The sequence below is a fragment of the Cervus canadensis genome, chromosome 13 (genome assembly GCF_019320065.1).
Source record: "Cervus canadensis isolate Bull #8, Minnesota chromosome 13, ASM1932006v1, whole genome shotgun sequence".
Lineage (NCBI taxonomy): Eukaryota > Metazoa > Chordata > Mammalia > Artiodactyla > Cervidae > Cervus > Cervus canadensis.
The window spans coordinates 11,392,753-11,410,724 of record NC_057398.1 but is presented as its reverse complement, the minus strand read 5'-3'; the positions used below and the strand labels follow the sequence as shown (position 1 = coordinate 11,410,724).

The window sequence follows — 17,972 nt, the reverse complement described above, 5'->3', positions numbered from 1 at the left end:
AAAGAGATACGTTGATTTTAGAGAACATATGGAGCTGGCCTAGCAGATGGGTGGGAGTAGGTGGTTCCTGGCATGCAGAAGGGCCCTACAAGCCCATCTTTCTGCTTCTTGTCAGAAAAGAGATAATAAGATTGATGCACACCCTAAGTGTTTCTCTCTCTGTTTTTAAATAAGGTCCATGTAGTTATGATACTTGGTGGCTATTTATATTCTTATGCTTGCTGAGCTTTCTTTTCTTCTCTTTCCTGGACAGGTCTACTGTGAGTAATTTATCAAGTATTTAAATGGAGTACTTCTAGCTGAAACAGATGATTTTAAAAACCTCATTGACAGGATTGACCAGTTGTTTGGATTCCCAGCACACAGGTTACCAATAGACTCAGTTCTTCTGACTTCAAATCCAGATCATGGATCATGGAGTGTGTGCATTTGAAAAGTTATGTATAAATTCAGTAGAACTTAAAAATCAAAATCAGTAGTGGAATGCACCATCTAAAGGAGCCCTAAGCTATACTTATGTTTACTTGTTTTGAGTGAAGATTCCTTCTATCCAATCCTAAACAAATTTGTTTCCTCAGTTTAGAATGTTTATACTGTGTTTTCTCCTAAGTGAAGTATCTTGGAACTTGTTCTGATAGCTTCAAATTCCAAATTTAGTACAAATGAAATTGTCATTTTTCTCTTCTATTTTGTTAACAGTTTGATATGTATAATTACAGACTTTTAAAAAAAACGTACAATCTTGTGTCTATCCTACCAAAAATGTAGAATGGCTGACAGCATTTTGTAGTAGCTAACGCTTTGCTTCAGCTTTCTCTTGCACTTGACATATATATAGCTATAAAATAACTCATAAAACCTTTGTATCAGTATAGAATTAAAGTGTTCACCTGCAGGGAATTTTAAGATGGAAATAGGATTTAAAAACATGCAACCTATCTTTTAATTATACACTTCAATAATATTTGAAATGAGGACATATTATTCTATTTTTCTTTTTTAAACTCTTTATTATTAGGCTTTTAACTTTATTATTTCATACTTATACAAAATTAACCAGAATAGTAAAATGAATGTCCGTATATCCATCAACAAGTTTCAGCAATCATAAACTCTTTGCCAATCTTGCTTTAACTATACCCCCATAAATTTCTCACCTCCTGTCTTATTTGGAAGCAAAGCAGGAATATAACATTTCAACTATAATAAATTTTGAAAATATGTGTACATATATGTACATATATTTAAAAGAGGAGGAACTATTTTTAACATAAAAACATTATCAGTTATCTAAAATATTTCATAACAATTTCTTAATATCTAATCAGTGTTCAAAGGTCTTCATAAATAGAATAAATAACTTTTTACTTAGATGCTGTTTGAATCAGGATACAGATAAGGCCACATGTCGTGACAGTTGATATGTCTTTTAAGTCTCTTAATCTATACATTAACCTTATTTCTTCCCCACCATTGAAATGTATTTGTTTAAAAGGAAAAAAAAAGTTTTCTTCTAGACACTCCCACAGCTTACATTTTGCTAATGCTCATTTACTGATCTTTGAGGTCTGTTTGAACATATTCCTCTGACGTGCATTTTTTGTAACTTGGTAGCTAACTCTATTTAGAGGCCTGATCAGGTTCAGATTATCTTTTTCAAAACAAAATATGTTTGACTCTCTTTAATCCTCAAAATAGTCCTCTTTTTGTGATGTTAGCAACCACTGAAGCTCTTGCCTAGATCCATTCCTTATCAGAAGCTGCAAATAGTGATATTCTAATTTCATCATCCCTTTTATTTGTTATCTAGGGTATTTCCATCATGTAAAATCCCTCCTCATCTACTATTTGGTTACCAGTGGTGTAATTTCTTAGGAAAGACATGGTGATTTATTTCTATGCCTTCATTTATCATTTTTCAAAATAATGAGTTGGTTCCAATGGTGACTAGTTAGGGGTTTCTTCTCATTTTCTTCTTTTTTCTTGTACCATTATGAACTTAACGGGTTTCAACACAGTTGAAATTTTATAACTAATTGCTGTTATTATACTTACTGGTGCTAAAATTGGTCTATCTACACCCACTGAGAATCTCTTCAAGGTGGTTCCTGAGTTCTTTGGTTATGACCCTAGTGTTCTTTTGATACCTTTCTTGTACATTTCTTTCCTCAGACTTGAAATTTGCCATTTTTCTAAGGCGCCCATGTTCTGGTTAGTGGGAAACATTTGGAATGAAATAATTTTTTAGTTGTATGGATAATTTGACCCAATCACCTTTCAGCAAACCCTGGGCATAGTTTAGGGGCTACAATCACAAGGATTGGAGTGAAAAAGATCAAAGCTTGAACCTCAGCTCCTTCACTCACAGCTGGTGATCTTGGGAAATTTATGAAGCTTCTGGTTCAGGGCAAGATAGCAAAGAAATACAGATTGAGTCTTCTCTCCTGGAGAAATGCCATGGGAGATGACAGACCTTGGAACTGTGCTCAGCAGTTAGCCACGGACAGAAATTCTTGGAGAGTATAGGAGCTGACTTGATCTACCAGCAGGGAAACTGGCCAGGGGTGGGGAAGCCCTGGGGTCATGAGCAGGGACTCAGTTTGGGCGAAATGTTTTAGTTCTGCCCTTTTCTCATCCGTGTTGCCCTAGGCAGATTTGCCCCCTCCTTTGGTTACCATGGAGGCAGGATTTCAGAGCATAGGCCAGAAGCAGTGGGGTAACTATAAGGCAGAGCTCAGACCAGGTACGGGTATAAGCAGATGGCAATGAGTGTAGCTGGTCTGACCAGTCCTTAATAATACCCCCTCCACACACACATCTCCTCGCTCTCATCCCCACTATGGCATCTACTTATGATACAGAGTGGCTGTCTCCAATAAAAGATAATCCAGAAGTTCTTTGGAGACCAGTTGAGCAAAGCCCTGTGCCTTTCCCACAAATGCACATAACAAATATAGGCACCAATTCATCTAGAGCAGCATAAGCTTACTATAGATGTCTGCCCCTCTCCACAGATGAATTTTGCTAACCAAGGCAGCTCAGGGATAAAGAATTAGCCTGCCAATGAAGAAGATGCAGGAGACGCGGGTTCCGTCCCTGGTTAGGGAAAATCCCCTGGAGGAAGAAATGGCAACGCAGTCTAGTGTGCTTGTCTGAAAGATCCCATGGACAGAGAAGCCTGGCAGGCTACAGTCCATGGGGTGGCAAAGAGTCAGACACGACTGAGCAAGTGGACACACACACACACACACACACACACACACACACACACACACACACACACACACACACACACACACACACACGTCCCAAAGGAACAAGGATGAGTTCAGAGGGCAAATACTGAGAACTGTGAGTCTGAGGAACAACCAACTGAACAACTTATGTCAGGGAAAGCAGAACTCATGGAAAAGAGGAAAAGAATTTAAAACCAAAATAACAAATATGCTTGAAGAGGTGAGAGAAGATATTGGAAACATAGAGAATAAACAGTTCTTACTAGAAAAGTAAAAGAATTAGAATGAATCCCGACAGAGAAAGACAGTACTGATGGTGTCACTTCTAGGTGGAATCTAAAAAAAAAAAAGTCAAATTCATAGAATTAGAGAGTAGAAACAGAAGTTCGAGGGTGGGGGAAATAGGGAGAGGTTGGTAAAAGGGTACAAACTTTCAGTTACAAGATGAATAATGTCTGAGGACCTAATGTGTAACCTGGTGACTATGGTCAATAACACTCTTGTGTAATTGAAATTTGCTAAGAGGGGTAGAATTTAAAGGTTCTCACCCACCCGCCAACAGTAAATATGTGAGATGATAGATGTGTTAACTTAATGGGCAAAATCCTTTCACAATGTTTACATATATCACATCATGGCATCATATATTTTTAAGTATCTAACAATTTTGTTGATTATACCTCAATAAAATGGAAAAAATAATTTTAAAACCCTGTAATTATTGAATAAATAATTCAATGGCTTGCTTACAGAATGAAGGTATCTAGTAAATATATATTCTAGTAAATATATGAGTTGGAAGATTAGGTTAAGGAGTTTCCCCAGGAGGCAAAGAAAGTCTAAGGATAAAGAATGGAAAATGGAGAGAAAAGAAACATGGAGAATCAGGTTAGTGTTAAAGTCTCTGTATCAGAGACACAGAAGGAAAAAAAGGAAAAGGAGAGAGACCAAAATTCAAGAATCATGACCAAGAATTTCCTAATGTTACAGCTAATAAGTGGCAAAACCAGGAGGTCAGTCCAGGCAAACTAGCTGGACCCTTAACTATCACTTACTGCCCTAGACATACAATATCAAATGCAAATCTGAAGGAAGAGAAGCAAGTTAGGAACAGGGCATAAAGAAGGAAAATTATAAAATAAGCAAAAGAGAGGCCGTACATAAACTGAAGAACAGAGTATGTTCGGAATGGAGATAAGTCCAGGCTTCCCTGGTGGCTCAGATGGTAAAGAACCCACCTGCCATATGGGAGACCTGGGTTTGATCCCTGGGTGGGAAGATCCCCTGGAGGAGGGCATGGCAACCCACTCCAGTATTCTTGCCTGGAGAATCCCCATGGACAGAGGAGCCCGGCGGGCTGCAATCCATGGGGTTGCAAAGATTTGGACATGACTGAGTGACTAAGCACAGCACTTAACTCCATGTGACTGAGGTCCTTAAAAACAGCCAGACTTCCCTAGTGGTCCAGTGGGTAAGAGTCTGTCTTCCAAATCAGAAGACACGGTTCAATCCCTGGTTGAGGGACCAAGATCCCACATGCCATGGGGCAATTAAGTCCACCTGCCACAACTAGAGAAAGCCTGCGTGCCTCAACTAAGACCCAGTGCCGCCAAAGACAAACAAGCAAACAAACATCAAAATCCGCTAAACACAGAAACCACCAGCTAGAAATAACAACAAAAACAGATATGTTATTCCATCTCTCTAATCCTCAATTTCTTCATCTGTAAATGGGAGATTATAACCCCTATATCATCGGGTTGTTGTAAAGATTAAATAACATAGTACATGTAAAATTCTGAGCACAGGAAAATAACTGTATATAATTACATGAAATTATACAGTTTTTATTTATCCAAATATTCATAAAAAAGTTTGTTGAAGATCTATGTACCAGGCAGTGGAATACAGTGGTGACCAACACAGACAAAAATCTCTACCTGTGATGGAGTGTCTGGAGGGGCAGGGGTTGGGGTGGGGCCAATAAACAAACAAATGTAAATAGATAATATAAATAGATATATAATGTCAGGTAGTGTATGTGCTATCAACAAAATTAGAGCAGGGTGAAGGAAGAGAGGGTTTCCAGGGTGGCTCAGTGGTAAGAACCCACCTGCCAATGCGGGAGATGCAGGAGACGTGGGTTCAATCCTGGGTCAGCAAGGTCCCCTGGAGGAGGAAATGGCAACTCACTCCAATAGTCTTGCTTGGAAAACTCCATGGACAGAGGAGCCTGGTGGGCTATATAGTCCACGAGGTCGCAAAGAGTCAGACATGACTGAGCATGCACACAAAGGAACAGAGGATGGAGTGTGAAGAGGTTCTATTTTGACAGGATGGTTGGGAAAGTTCTGTCCAAGGACTGAAGTGAAAAAACACCTAGAGGAGTGGAGTTCTTGGCAGAGGAAACAGTACATGCAAAGATCCTGGGGTGGGAGAGTATTCGGAGTGTATGCTCAAGGAATAGCAGAATGCCGCCATCCAGGGGGCAGAGGGAGCCAGGGCAGTATAGTTGGAAATTAGATTGGAAAGGTAGCTAGTTTTTCTTTCAGCATATAGAAGCTCTGTCTTTTGTGTATCCCAGGACCTCGGAGGTGCCCATCAGGAGGAAAGCTCAGGAGGTGCCCTCCTACATGAGTAAACTCCTTCTAGCATCTTAAGATTTAGGATGTCAGAAGGTACCTCTGTCTCCTAATTGTAGCAGAAGACACCTCAAAATTGAGCTTCCTAGACCATTTGCCTTTGCCCTGCTGGCCACCATAAGTATCTTGCAATCCTCAGTGGTCATTCCAAACCAGTCCTCTAATTGCCCTTGTCTGGGTCTGTGGGAATTACTCAGAAATGTTTGAAGTCAGGGAGTCAGCCACCCTCTGAGTCACCCCTTATTCTAGGGGAGGCAGCCAGAAAGCAGCCGGGTCTTAAGAGGAGGTTTTGATTTAGTGCTATTGGATTCACTGACATAGCCCTGCCCATACTTGGGGGTAACCCTATCTCACCCCTGCAGGCTGGGGAGTCCATGTTCTTTAGAAAGGCATCCCAAACACGACCTGATTCTTCCCTCCCCCAGCAAAGGTTGTTCCTTGTTGCTAATCACAGCAGAAGATTCTTTTCATGGCCCATACCTTCAGAGGGGTGTTCTGGCAATAGCGGCCAATGTTAGAAACAAATGCACCCTTTCTTGTTCTATTTTCCAGTCCTCTCTGAATCTGCAATCCATCTGGAAGTCTATCTAGCTTTTTTTTGACTTCCATAAGTGCAGTAGTACAGTTTGCATTATTATTTATTGACAATTTCATTTAGGTGTTTAAATTACATTTGAAAATAAGCTCAGAACCAAAGAGGTGAGGGGGAAAAAACAAACTAATGAATTACCTTTTATTGGGGCTTTATTTAAATGTCACATTCAGGACACGAGATGGAGAAGAGTCAGTGCCCATAAAATTGGAATCCGGCTTCCTCAGACTGGATGTATTTTCAGGGAGGTTTTAGGGCAGCTGCGAATATTAGCAAACACAGTGTCAGTGAAAGGACTGTATCTCGCTTGGCCCCTTTATTCTGAATGCCATCATTTTAAGAAGGTACAGACTGACACTCTGGCTTTAAAAATTTTTCCTCTGAGGTTGGTGGGAAAGGACTGGAAAATGTACATAGTGAAGAAGGGGAATCTATTGAGATTTTACTCAGAAACGTCCTGGCTGACTTGACTTTTATAACAGTGCGCTTAGCCATCACTTTGTCTCCTATGAACAATGATTTTAAGATTCCACTCAGGATTTCTCTAGCCCAGTTATTCTTAGCAACCTGGCACCTATTGCCACTACCATGCCACAAAATGACAACAGGCAGATATCCTGGAGATGGTTAGACAGGGATAATTACAGCTCTCATTGACCTGCCCTCACACAGCTCCTTGAGGTGTTGATGGCTCCTTGGCCAGCCCTGGTAAATTCTATAGCTGTGTACCTTCCTCAGAGCTGGCCCAGGTAGGGATATAAACAGGACGAAGAACAGTTTAGCTCAGTTCATGGATTCATGAGAGAATCACAAGTAACTATTCTTAGAAACTAGGGTATTTCTGACCTTTTGAGATTGAGGTCACGAACAGAAATGACTCTGCACTACCAGAAACGGTGACTTCACGCAAGTCGAAGGCAATCTTCTGTGTGCTAGGGAGGACCATGGACCCAAACTGCCACTTCTTGGACTTCATGCAGCTAAAAAGTGAGGACTTTAATTCATGGGAATCTTGGGAGCCGATGGCAAAAATACTGTTGTTCCGTCGCCCAGTCACGTCCAACTCTTTGCAATCCCATGGACTTCAGCGCACCAGGCTTCCCTGAAGAAATGATTAGTAGTGAGATTAGTAGTGAGTTCTTTGAAAGGATTCGCTCCAAGACCATATGGCGGCAGCTTCCCTTCCCCCTTTTACTAGGTGTACTCAGAAAGACATGGGAACAGAAGGATTTAAAATAATCGGAGATACATACGCTAGATATGTGTCTTCTTATTAGCAGAATTTAACATCAGCCAAGTACAGCTGTCCTCTTCATGGGGAATTTTGACTCTACCCTGTTGATGGTTTCACTTCCCTTTTTTACCATACAAGCTCGGCCACCACCTACCCCTATTCCTGACCTATCCTGGTACTCAATAAACTTTGCGGCAACATGATGGCTTAGAAAGAAAATGAACAATTGGAATTAGAGAGGTCCATATTCGAATCTTGGTTCTGCCATGTACATAGGTACTTAGGTACTCGTCTAAATGCAGCTATTTAAGGTCTTGAGATCTCGGTTTATTTCTCTGTTAAACAACGAAAACACTAACCTCGATGTATCAGCCCACTAGGGCTGCCGCAGTGAGACACTACAGGCTGTGTGGTGTAAACGACAGAAACCAATATTCTCAGTTTTGGAGGCTGGAAGTCCAAATTAAGGTGCTGTCAGGTTGGTTTTTGGAGGGGCCTCTCTCCTTGGCGGGCAGATAGCCTCCTTCTGTGTGCTCATATGGCCTCTCCTCTGTGCACACGTAGAGAGAAAGTTCTGGAATCTCTTCCTCTACTTATAAAGACACGGGTCCTATTGGATTGGAACCCCACCTTCATGACTTCATGTAACCCTAATTAGCTCTGTAAAGTCCTTATCCCCAAATACAGCCCTGTTGGGGCTTAGGACTTCAATATATGAATTTCAGAGGGACACCGTTCAGCCTACAACCTTCAAACACCATCACAAGCACTACTTCAGATTGCGTACATACAGGACCTAGCCTTGTTCCTAGCGCATCGCAAGTGCTCAATGAATATTGGTTATCTTCCTTCCTCCGTCACTCCCATCCTAGGAGGTCACTTTCTTCTCTACCATGAGGAGCCAGGTGTGAACAGAGGAATTCTCAAGACTTCACTTTGGTTAAAAAAAAAAAAGCCCCCCTTCCCTTCTCATTGTGGTTTCAGATGCCTCCCTGGGCACTCTCTCCTGTCTGAGAATTCTCCTTCCCACCTAGAGAGCTGCACCCAGCCTGCTCCGTCTCTAAGACCCTACACTGACACCTGAAGACATATTCTTTCTTCTGGGAATTTGGATTGAGATTCAGATGGATTTTCCTGCTGAAGGCAAGAAATCCAGTCTGTAAGAAATCTACAGAATGAGGTTGGTGATGGTATTAATACGTACGTAACACATTGAGAATTCGATGTGAACCAGGTGCTGTTTGAAGTTTCCTATGTACTGACTCACTCGCCATAACCTTACTACTCCTCGTTGATTCAACCTTACAAGAGAGACATGCTCATAATTCCTCATTTTACAGGTGAGGAACTTCAGGTGGGAGAGCTTTAGTACTTTGCCCAGGGTCACATAGCTATCAAGTCGCTCCCCTGGGGACTCAGTGGCAAAGAATCTGCCTGCCAATGCAGAGGAGACATGAGTTCCATCCTTGGGTCAGGAAGATCCCCTGGAGGAGGGCACGGCAACCCACTCCAATATTCTTGCCTGGAGAATCCCATGGACAGAGGAGCCTGGCGGGCTACCGTCCATACAGTCGCCAAGAGCTGGACACCACTGAAGCGACTTAGCACGCACGCACGAGATCAGTTACACTCTAATAGACTATGGTTTTGAGTTTATCAATCACATGTAACTGACTACAGAGAGCCTTTCTTTGTCCTTTTCATTCCTCTCTCCCTCCCTCCTCCTTCCCTTCCTTTTCTTCTCTCTTTTCTTTCTTTCCTTCTTTTTTAATGACTCTGTTTCATTACAAAGTTGAAGGTGGCTTAAATCAAAATGAAGAAGCTCTCCAGAAAAGATTTTGGAAATAGTGAAACCTTCCCCCCCAACCCTCCCTGGATAATAAATGACTTTCAGCAGTAAAAGGAGGGTAAACTCTTCCTTGGCAGTATGCCCCATGGAGGCTATGGTGATGATTCGTGTGTGTGTGTGTGTGTGTGTGTGTGTGCGCGCGGCACGCACATGTCAGTGTGGGAGGAAAACTGTGTGTTCTCATCAAGCCTGGAAAGGCTGAAAGACAAGGTGGGGGCCGAGAGCAGGGGAGAAAGTCAGCAAGCTGAGACCGGTGACTGTGACCAGTTTGCACCTTTAAGACATGATTCAAAGTGTGTTTGTGATCTAAGGTGAAATTAGTAGAGAATAATGAATACATTGAAATAGGCAAGATACTTCATGGTGCCTAGGTTTTATTTCTTTTAAAACTTGCTGAAAATAGTACAAATGTGTGTGAATTAATTACCTTTCTCAAGTGTACTTGATTAATATGTATTGCTATTGTATCAGATTTTAAATAGTAAACGATTGGCTGCGTCTTGAACATTTTCTCTGGAAAAACTAGTGATTGGTCTAGAGTGAGGCTGCCCTGGTGTATATGACCCTTGCTGATACCATTGCCCACGTGGTCAGCTGCAGTTGCCAGGGGAGCTGGCACAGTGTCCCAGAGGACAGATTTATCTTTCTCCTCCCAGCTTGAAAGAACACAACCCCAAAATCTTTGGAATTCTTTCCAGAAGGAAATAACAAGGCAATAATTCATTTGTGACCTTGGTTGATGGGCATGGATCTGGGGGCCCTCTCTTCTTTGACTTAAGTCAGAGGATGATACCTTTGGAAGGCAGGGAGCATTTTCCTGAGAGGTGGATAAAAGAAGAGAGATGAAGTGGGGCGATAATAAGGTGCCCAGAAGGCTTGGTGGCCAGAGCCCAGGGTATATTAAGAATGAGAGAACTGAGACACGAGGAAAGATGAAGAAATGGAGACAGTACGTAACATAAAGGGTGCAGGTATGGTGGCCCTCAAAAAGAGACTGGAAAAACAGGTATCTTGCACTTTCGTCTTATTCATGTGTCCACAAAAGTCTCCTGTTACGTTCAGTTCAATTTGGCTGCTCAGTCGCATCCGACTCTTTACAACCCCATGGACGGCAGCACGCCAGGCCTCCCTGACCATCACCAACTCCCAGAGCTTACTCAGACTCGTGTCCATTGAGTCGGTGGTGCTATCCAACCATCTCATCCTTGTTGTCGCCTTCTCCTCCCACCTTCAATCATTCCCAGCATCAGGGTCTTTTCAAATGAGTCAGTTCTTTGCATCAGGTGGCCAAAGTATTGGAGTTTTAGCTCAGCATCAGTCCTTCCAATGAATATTCAGGATCGATTTCCTTTAGGATGGACTGGTTGGATCTCCTTGCCGATCAAGGGACTCTCAAGAGTCTTCTCCAATACCAAACTTCAAAAGCATCAATTCTTCGGTGCTCAGCTTTCTGTCTAACTCTCACATCCATACATGACTACTGGAAAAACCAAGGCTTTGATTAGATGGACCTTTGCTGGCATTTGTTGGCAAAGTAATGTCTCTGCTTTTTAATATGCTAAGTTGGTCATAACTTTTCTTCCAAGGAGTAAGCACCTTTTAATTTCATGGCTGCAGTCACCATCTGCAGTGATTTTGGAGACCAAAAATATAAAGTCTGTCATTGTTTCCATTGTTTCCCCATCTATTTGCCATGAAGCGATGGGACCAGATGCCGTGATCTTAGTTTTCTGAATGTTGAGTTTTAAGCCAACTTTTTCACTTTCATCTTTCACTTTCATCAAGAGACTCTTTAGTTCTTCGATTTCTGCCATAAGAGTGGTGTCATCTGCATATCTGAGGTGTTTGATGTTTCTCCCGGCAATCTTGATTCTAGCTTGTGCTTCATCCAGTCTGGCATTTCTCATGATGTACTCTGCATATAAATTAAATAAGCAGGGTGACAATATACAGCCTTGACGTACTCCTTTCCTATTTGGAACCAGTCTGTTGTTCCATGTCCAGTTCTAATTGTTGCTTCTTGACCTGCATACAGATTTCTCAGGAGGCAGGTCAAATGGTTTGGTATTCCCATCTCTTGAAGAATTTTCCAGTTTGTTGTGATCCACACAGTCAAAGGCTTTAGCATAGTCAATAAAGCAAAAGTAGATATTTTACTGGAACTCTCTTGCTTTTTCAATGATCCAGAGGATGTTGGCAATTTGATCTCTGGTTCCTCTGCCTTTTCTAAATCCAGCTTGACCATCTCAAAGTTCATGGTTCACATATTGTTGAAGTCTGACTTGGAGAACTTTGAGCATTACTTTGCTAGCATGTGAGATGAGTGCAGTTGTGAGGTAGTTTGAGCATTCTTTGGCATTGCCTTTCTTTGGGATTGGAATGAAAACTTTTTCCAGTTCTGTGGCCACTGCTGAGTTTTCCCAATTTGCTGGCATATTGAGTGCTACACTTTCATAGCACCATCTTTTAGGATTTGAAATAGCTCAACTGGAATTCCATTACCTCCACTAGCTTTGTTCGTAGTGATGCTTCCTAAGGCCCACTTGACTTCGTATTCCAGGATGTCTGGCTCTAGGTGAGTGAGTGATCACACCATCGTGATTATCTGGGTCATGAAGATCTTCTTTGTATAGTTCTTCTGTATATTCTTGCCACCTCTTCTGTTATGTTAGCAGCAGTTATTTGAGCATGGTGTGACTTCCTGCCTTTAGTCACCATGGGGAGATCTGAGTTTTAGAAAGTCACTTTTTCAGAATTCCCTGGTGGTCCAGTGGTTAGGGTGCAGCACTTTCACTGTCAAGGTTCAATCCTTGGTTGGGGAATTAAGACTAAGATCCCACAAGCTGAATGGCATGCCCCCCCCCCAACCCCCGCTCAAAAAAGGCACTTTTCTTCCCCACATTTAAAGTCCACAAAGATGCAACCAGGAGGGAAGGGCTCAGTCTTCTGTGTCAGAAATGATTCTTCCAAAGCAGATTCCATGAAGTTATTAATATCTCTAAAATGAGAGCTCATATCACAGCCACCACAGTGCCCTATCCAGAGGATGCCATTCACACTGCAGACTATCTGAGCTCATGGAGTACTGTTCACTGAACATGTGGCTGGACGTGACAGTTCTGCACAGTCACATAGCTCTTTCAAAAGTCACTAGATGACACGAAGTCCGTACTCCAGTCAATTTCCTAATTTGTTTTTACTGAAGAAGAATCTCTGAATGTGTACTACCATTAAAAAAACTCTTCAAGTTGGTTGTTCTAAAATGTTTTTTCCTCCTCTGCTACTTAATGTTTTTTTGTAGGTGTTAATAATCTAGGCTTACTTATGATTACTTTTGTTGTAACTCAACAGTTCTGAATTGGAGGTGGTCGGGCATAACAGAATTACTTGGGAAATGTTTTCAAAATATACTTACCCAGTATACCAACAGAAGAATGGGTAAGCAACTTGTGACCCAGACCCACATATACATAACACACATTATATTTGTAATTCTATTTATACGAAGTTTGAGAACCTGCAAAACTAGCCTATGGTGGTAGAAGTTAATCTTGAGAGGTGATGACGGACTGAAAAGTCACTTAAGGGGAGTTTTTGTGCTGATGGACATTTTCTATATCCTGATTTGGGTGGTTTTCACACGGATATATCTGCGTGAAAAAGTCACGTTGTATGTACATTTTTATGGACTATCAATTATATATATATATATATATATATATATACATACCAACTGGAGTCTCTCTACCCGAGACCATGGGGATAAGATGAATGAGACATGGGGAGCAGGGCTTACAGAGGATGTGTATTTTGAAAAAGCTTCTCTTTTCTCTTTTCCTCTTTTACAGTAAACTGCCAAATATCCTCTTAGGAACTGAAATTAGACAGGATAAAAGCAAACATTCTCTCTCTCTCTCTACTTATCTATGACTTTACATTTTGTAGAAGGCCCCTAGTGGTTGTCAGACTTCTCTGAAGAGAGCCTGCTCACTCTCCAGGTTTGTTTGATTGGGGAACTTATTTTGTTTTGCTTTTCAATGGTTTTAAAGGTACAAAATTAATAAATTAATGAGAAACACCTTGGAGGCGGGAGGAATCACGGTGGCCCATGAGATTTGGCCTTTATTCATAGTTTAAATTGGGCTTAGAACCAATTGAAAGATTTGGGAGCATATTTAATATTGACAAGTTCCTAAAATTACAAAGTTTGAAATAAATGTGTAGTGATGTGTTTGGAGCTTATCCCATCAACCAAGCTCCTAGTCACTCTGATGCATATTGAGGAGACTCAAGTATAAAGAAGACTTAGGCAATGGGTTGTTTCTTTCTCTTATGAAAGAAACTTGTGACTACTTTTATATATTTATCTAGAGAATGAAAGTTTTTTTAACCACTTTATGGCATTTTTTTTTAGTAGTAAAATTATTTAAAATAAAAATGAGTCCACAGGCATTTTTTTTTTTAGTAGTAAAATTATTTAAAATAAAAATGAGTCCACAGGAGTAGTACTAAATCTTATTTGGTGTTTTTCTGTTTTGCTGTTGAACACCCAGTAACATTCTCAACATTTATTTTGATTCTGAAGGCGGTGTGAAAACAGTCCTTCCCCCAAGACATCCTGGCTTTATCACTTAGCTTCCTCCATAGGCATGCCATCTGCACAGAGGAGTATATATTCATTCTAGATTAGGCTGGGAAAGACTTCAGAGATGAACCCTTCAACCAAGCTCCGAAGTTCATGTCACATTCCACTTCACAATCAAACTCAGGCCTACAGGTGAAGTGTCTTGCTCAGGGTCACCCAGGTACAACTGCTGTCCACATACAAGTTCTTTCTCTTCTACACAACAGTCTCACCGTGTTGTGCGCGAGAGTTTGGTATCAAAGTGACTTTCGAGCAAAAATATACAAATGCCACGTCTTTTCCTTGAAACCCCAAGAGGCCTGTAACCCTAAGAAACCTTGAGAGTCTGTAGGCATTTCCTTATCTTTGATCTTAATCCTGTCCTGGTTAAAGGTTAAAGAGTTTATAAGTTTGCATTTTGGGGCCAGACCCACTAGGGTCCATTATCATAGTATACTTGCTGTGTGATCCTTGGTGAGACAGATAATGTCTTCACACCTCACTTTCCTCATCTTTGAAATGGGGATAATAGTACAAGAGCACATGAAGTGCTTTCCACACTTCCTGGTGGACAATAAGGCACTCCTTAATTTTCCTTGGAAATCCAGCAAGTCCATATTGAAAGTAGCCAGCTATTTCTTGAAAGATTTTAACTCTCTTCAGCCTTTTCCCTTTCATCCCTTTAAGGTCTTCTCTGCTTCTTTGTAGTTTTGGATATGGGCAATGCTCAGGCAAGTCACGTGACCACAGATTTGTACCTGATGGATACAGGAGACTCTTCCCCAAGAGCCCGGGAATTTTTCTCAGTTGTGGGACACGGAAGGAATTTGGAACGACATCCTCAGTGGCAATTCTCCGGGGACCCTATTCAACCTAAGAAAGGTTGAAAGGATCGGGCTCGAATAAGACCACAGACTCCTAAGGCATTATTTTTGCAATGCCAAGGACCACAGAAAAACAGGCAAATCCTTTAATTTTTACAGCTACAGAGGTCAAGGCTTTCAGGGACGGGGACACTCCTCGGCCGGTGACGGCAGGAGAGGTCCGAAAACCCGGGTTCCCGGACCGGGCTCCGAGAGCCTGGTTCGTCTTACCAGCTGCGTCTCATTAACTCCACCTCCGAAAATGCTAAGCAAGTTTCCTCCCAGTGCCTACGCCGGCTGGGTGGGGCGATTCTGTGACATGGAAAAAACCGGGAAAACGATTCTAACTCCTTGGGTACACTAATTCCTTGGGTACACTAACTGTGCTGTTCCCGGAGGAGCGGGTGAGGGGTGGTTTAGACCACAGGTTTGGTACCCAGAGGTTCCAGGAGTCCTGGACAGATAACTTTAATATTGTCTGCTCTGGGAAGCCACCTTCTTTCTCCGGGTCTGTTTGCCCTGTGCAGTGGCTGCGTGGGGACATCCTGCTTGGAGGGGTCCCCCGAATAAGGTGGGCCGCTCTAGGTCGGGGCGGGCCAGTCCCCGCCGCGGCCTCGCCTCTGCAGGTTGCGGAGGTCTCGGTGGGATTTTTCCTGCCTCCCCCCAGCCCCCGCCCGGGAGAGGCGCTAGGTGGGCTCGCTGTGGTCCCTTCGCTTTCCCCACTCCCCCAGTCTCTTACTCCGGGGAGTTTCACCCCGTCCTCCCTGCTCAGCCCTCACCTTTGAAAACCTTCTCCCAAAGCCACCACGTTTATAAAAGTGCGCGACTTCTCCCGGGCCTGCAGAAGGAGCTCCGGCAGCTCGGCATTCCTCGGATTCCAGCGCTGTGACGTCCCCAAGGACGCGCGCCCGGGGCTCGGGAGCCGGGGCTCCCCTTCCCGCGCCGCCCCCCTGCGCCCCCGCGCGCGCGCCCGCCCGCCCCGCCGCATTCCTCCCCGCCCCCGGCGCGCGCCCCGCGCTCCCCCCGCGCCGCCGCGCCGGGCCCGGGGGTGGGGGAGCCGCGGCCGCCGGCGCCTGCTCCGTCCCCTCCCACTCGCCAGGCCCCTTCCTCCCTCCTCTCGCGGCCGCTCGCATTTCCTGCCGCTCTGGCTCTCCCGGCCCCTGAAAGTTCGTCCCAACTTTTCTCTCCCCGCGGAGGGCGCGGCGGGCGCAGTCCGGGGGCAGGTTGCTGCGCTCGTCCTCGCTCCGCCGCCTGCCCTCCGGGCGCCGGTCCTCGGCGAGCGGCCGCCACTCCGTGGCCCCTGGCGGCGCGTCCCCTCCCACCTCGGCCAGCCTCCCCGTCCCGGCCCCCTCTCTGGCGGGACAGCCCCGCGCCGGGGTGATTCTCCTTTCCCCCCCTTCTCCGGGCGCCCCCGCGCCAACTCTCGCGCCGGGATCGCGGCGGAAACCTCCCTCCCCTTTCGCCTCCTCCGGCTCCTTCCCTCCGCCCCTCCTCCGCCAGCCACTGGAATCAATTCCTTGGGGGGACTTGGGGCTCCGCCGCCCGCGGAGGGCAGCCTTTCGGCGCGGGACTCCGGAGTTCCGACGGGGCCATGTAAGCAGGTAAGCGGCGTCTGGGGCGGGGAGTCGGGCCCCAGGTTGGGGGCCGCCCTAGGCGCTCCGGGTGCCTTGCCGATGACTTGGGCAAAAGCTGGCCACGCCGACTTGGGATCGGCGGCCCGGGACGCCTGGCAGGGCAGCGGGAGCGCGAGGGGGCCGGGCAGCTGGACTTGTTAAGTGGCGGTGGGAGCCGCCCGCTAATGCTCACGGCTTGGAGTTACGGTGGAAGGTGTGCGCTGTCTGCAGAGTGGACGGTGAAACTCACACTCTCGCCCCCTCCTCCCCGCTGCAGTTTTCTTTTGGGGAACCACAGAGGGCCTAGTGAGGGCAGCTGAGATACCCAGACGGCGGGGGCCGGGGGATGAAAGCCAAAGACGTCGCTGCCTCTCAAGCTGGAGAGGGTCCCCCGCCGCGACCCTCCTCTGTTCCACACCCCCCGCCCCCGATTCCCCCCCACCCTCCAGGAGACGGGATCTTGAGAGGGAGAAATTTCCATGCCCTTCCACTAGGCCACAACCTTGCCACAAAACTTCTGGGCTTCTTGGCCCCTACTTGGGTGGTCGGTCGACTCACAGGGAGACCCTGTGGCCCCCTAATTTCAGAGCAGGTCTCCACCTCGAACGCCCCAAGTTCTGAATATTAACAAGTTCCAAGGGTGGTGTTCAGACACCGTCTTCCCTTTTTCCTGGCATCACCCCTGCTTCTGGGGTTTCAACGCTCGGAAGGGGTTTTTCACCTTTTTGAGGAGCAGTGAGGAAGCGCTGCCCCGACACCCCCTTTCCTTCCCACTTCCTCCAGGTCCCTTCACCGCCACCCCACCCCGCCTCCCTCCAGCTTAAGGCCGATTGTGGGCTTTCGCCTTCTGTCCGTCCAGGGGCTGGCTGTTCCTGGGTCTTTGTGAAGGTGAGGAATTTTCAGACTGCTGGCTGTGGATGGGTTACAGGGTTTCCACCAACGTGTGAATTTCTTCAAATGGGTTAGTTCGTTGGCCCATTCATTCAACAAACCTAGTTTTGCAGTTTGTCCCCCTGGGCTAGGAACTGGGAATACAAAGATGCTAAAACAGGATGTAACTGCAGCCTGCGGGAGGAAACCCGCTGGCTGATCTGGAAGTAGAGTGTCCTGAGAGGGCCTGGGAAGGCTTGGTCCAGAGGCGGCGGGGCCAGGTGTGCGCTGAGTCTGGAGAGTTCAGGTGTTGCTCACCTAGAGGACCGATTAGGAAAGTGCCTGCTAGGGGGGAGGAAAGAACTTGTGCAAAGTAAGAGTCATCCAAAATATGAGTGCAAAGATATCATACCTAGTAGAGAGCTGGGGGCTGAAGGATTTATGGCTTG

General features: G+C 45.0%; 1 protein-coding gene and 1 long non-coding RNA gene across 4 annotated transcripts in view; one reads left to right on the top strand and one right to left on the bottom strand.

Annotated features, from left to right (window-relative positions):
- LOC122451940 overlaps positions 1-15,977 on the bottom strand; it is a 30,001-nt gene extending 14,024 nt beyond the window's left edge. For 2 of the 3 annotated variants that reach the window (XR_006272545.1, XR_006272544.1), the window contains exons 1-4: positions 15,820-15,977; positions 15,272-15,352; positions 7,317-7,572; positions 6,609-6,730 (exon numbers count right to left, since the gene is read on the bottom strand). This is a non-coding gene — a long non-coding RNA (uncharacterized LOC122451940). Of the gene's footprint in view, positions 1-5,441; positions 6,731-7,316; positions 7,573-15,271; positions 15,353-15,819 lie in introns of those variants that run through there. The other variant, XR_006272543.1, reaches the window with a different exon arrangement.
- Positions 15,978-16,097: 120 nt separating this feature from the next.
- Positions 16,098-17,972, top strand: part of PTPN14 (protein tyrosine phosphatase non-receptor type 14) — a 184,505-nt gene continuing 182,630 nt past the window's right edge. Inside the window, exon 1 of the mRNA XM_043485110.1 lies at positions 16,098-16,641. The gene's annotated coding sequence lies outside the window, so the exon portion shown is untranslated. The remainder of the gene's footprint in view (positions 16,642-17,972) is intronic.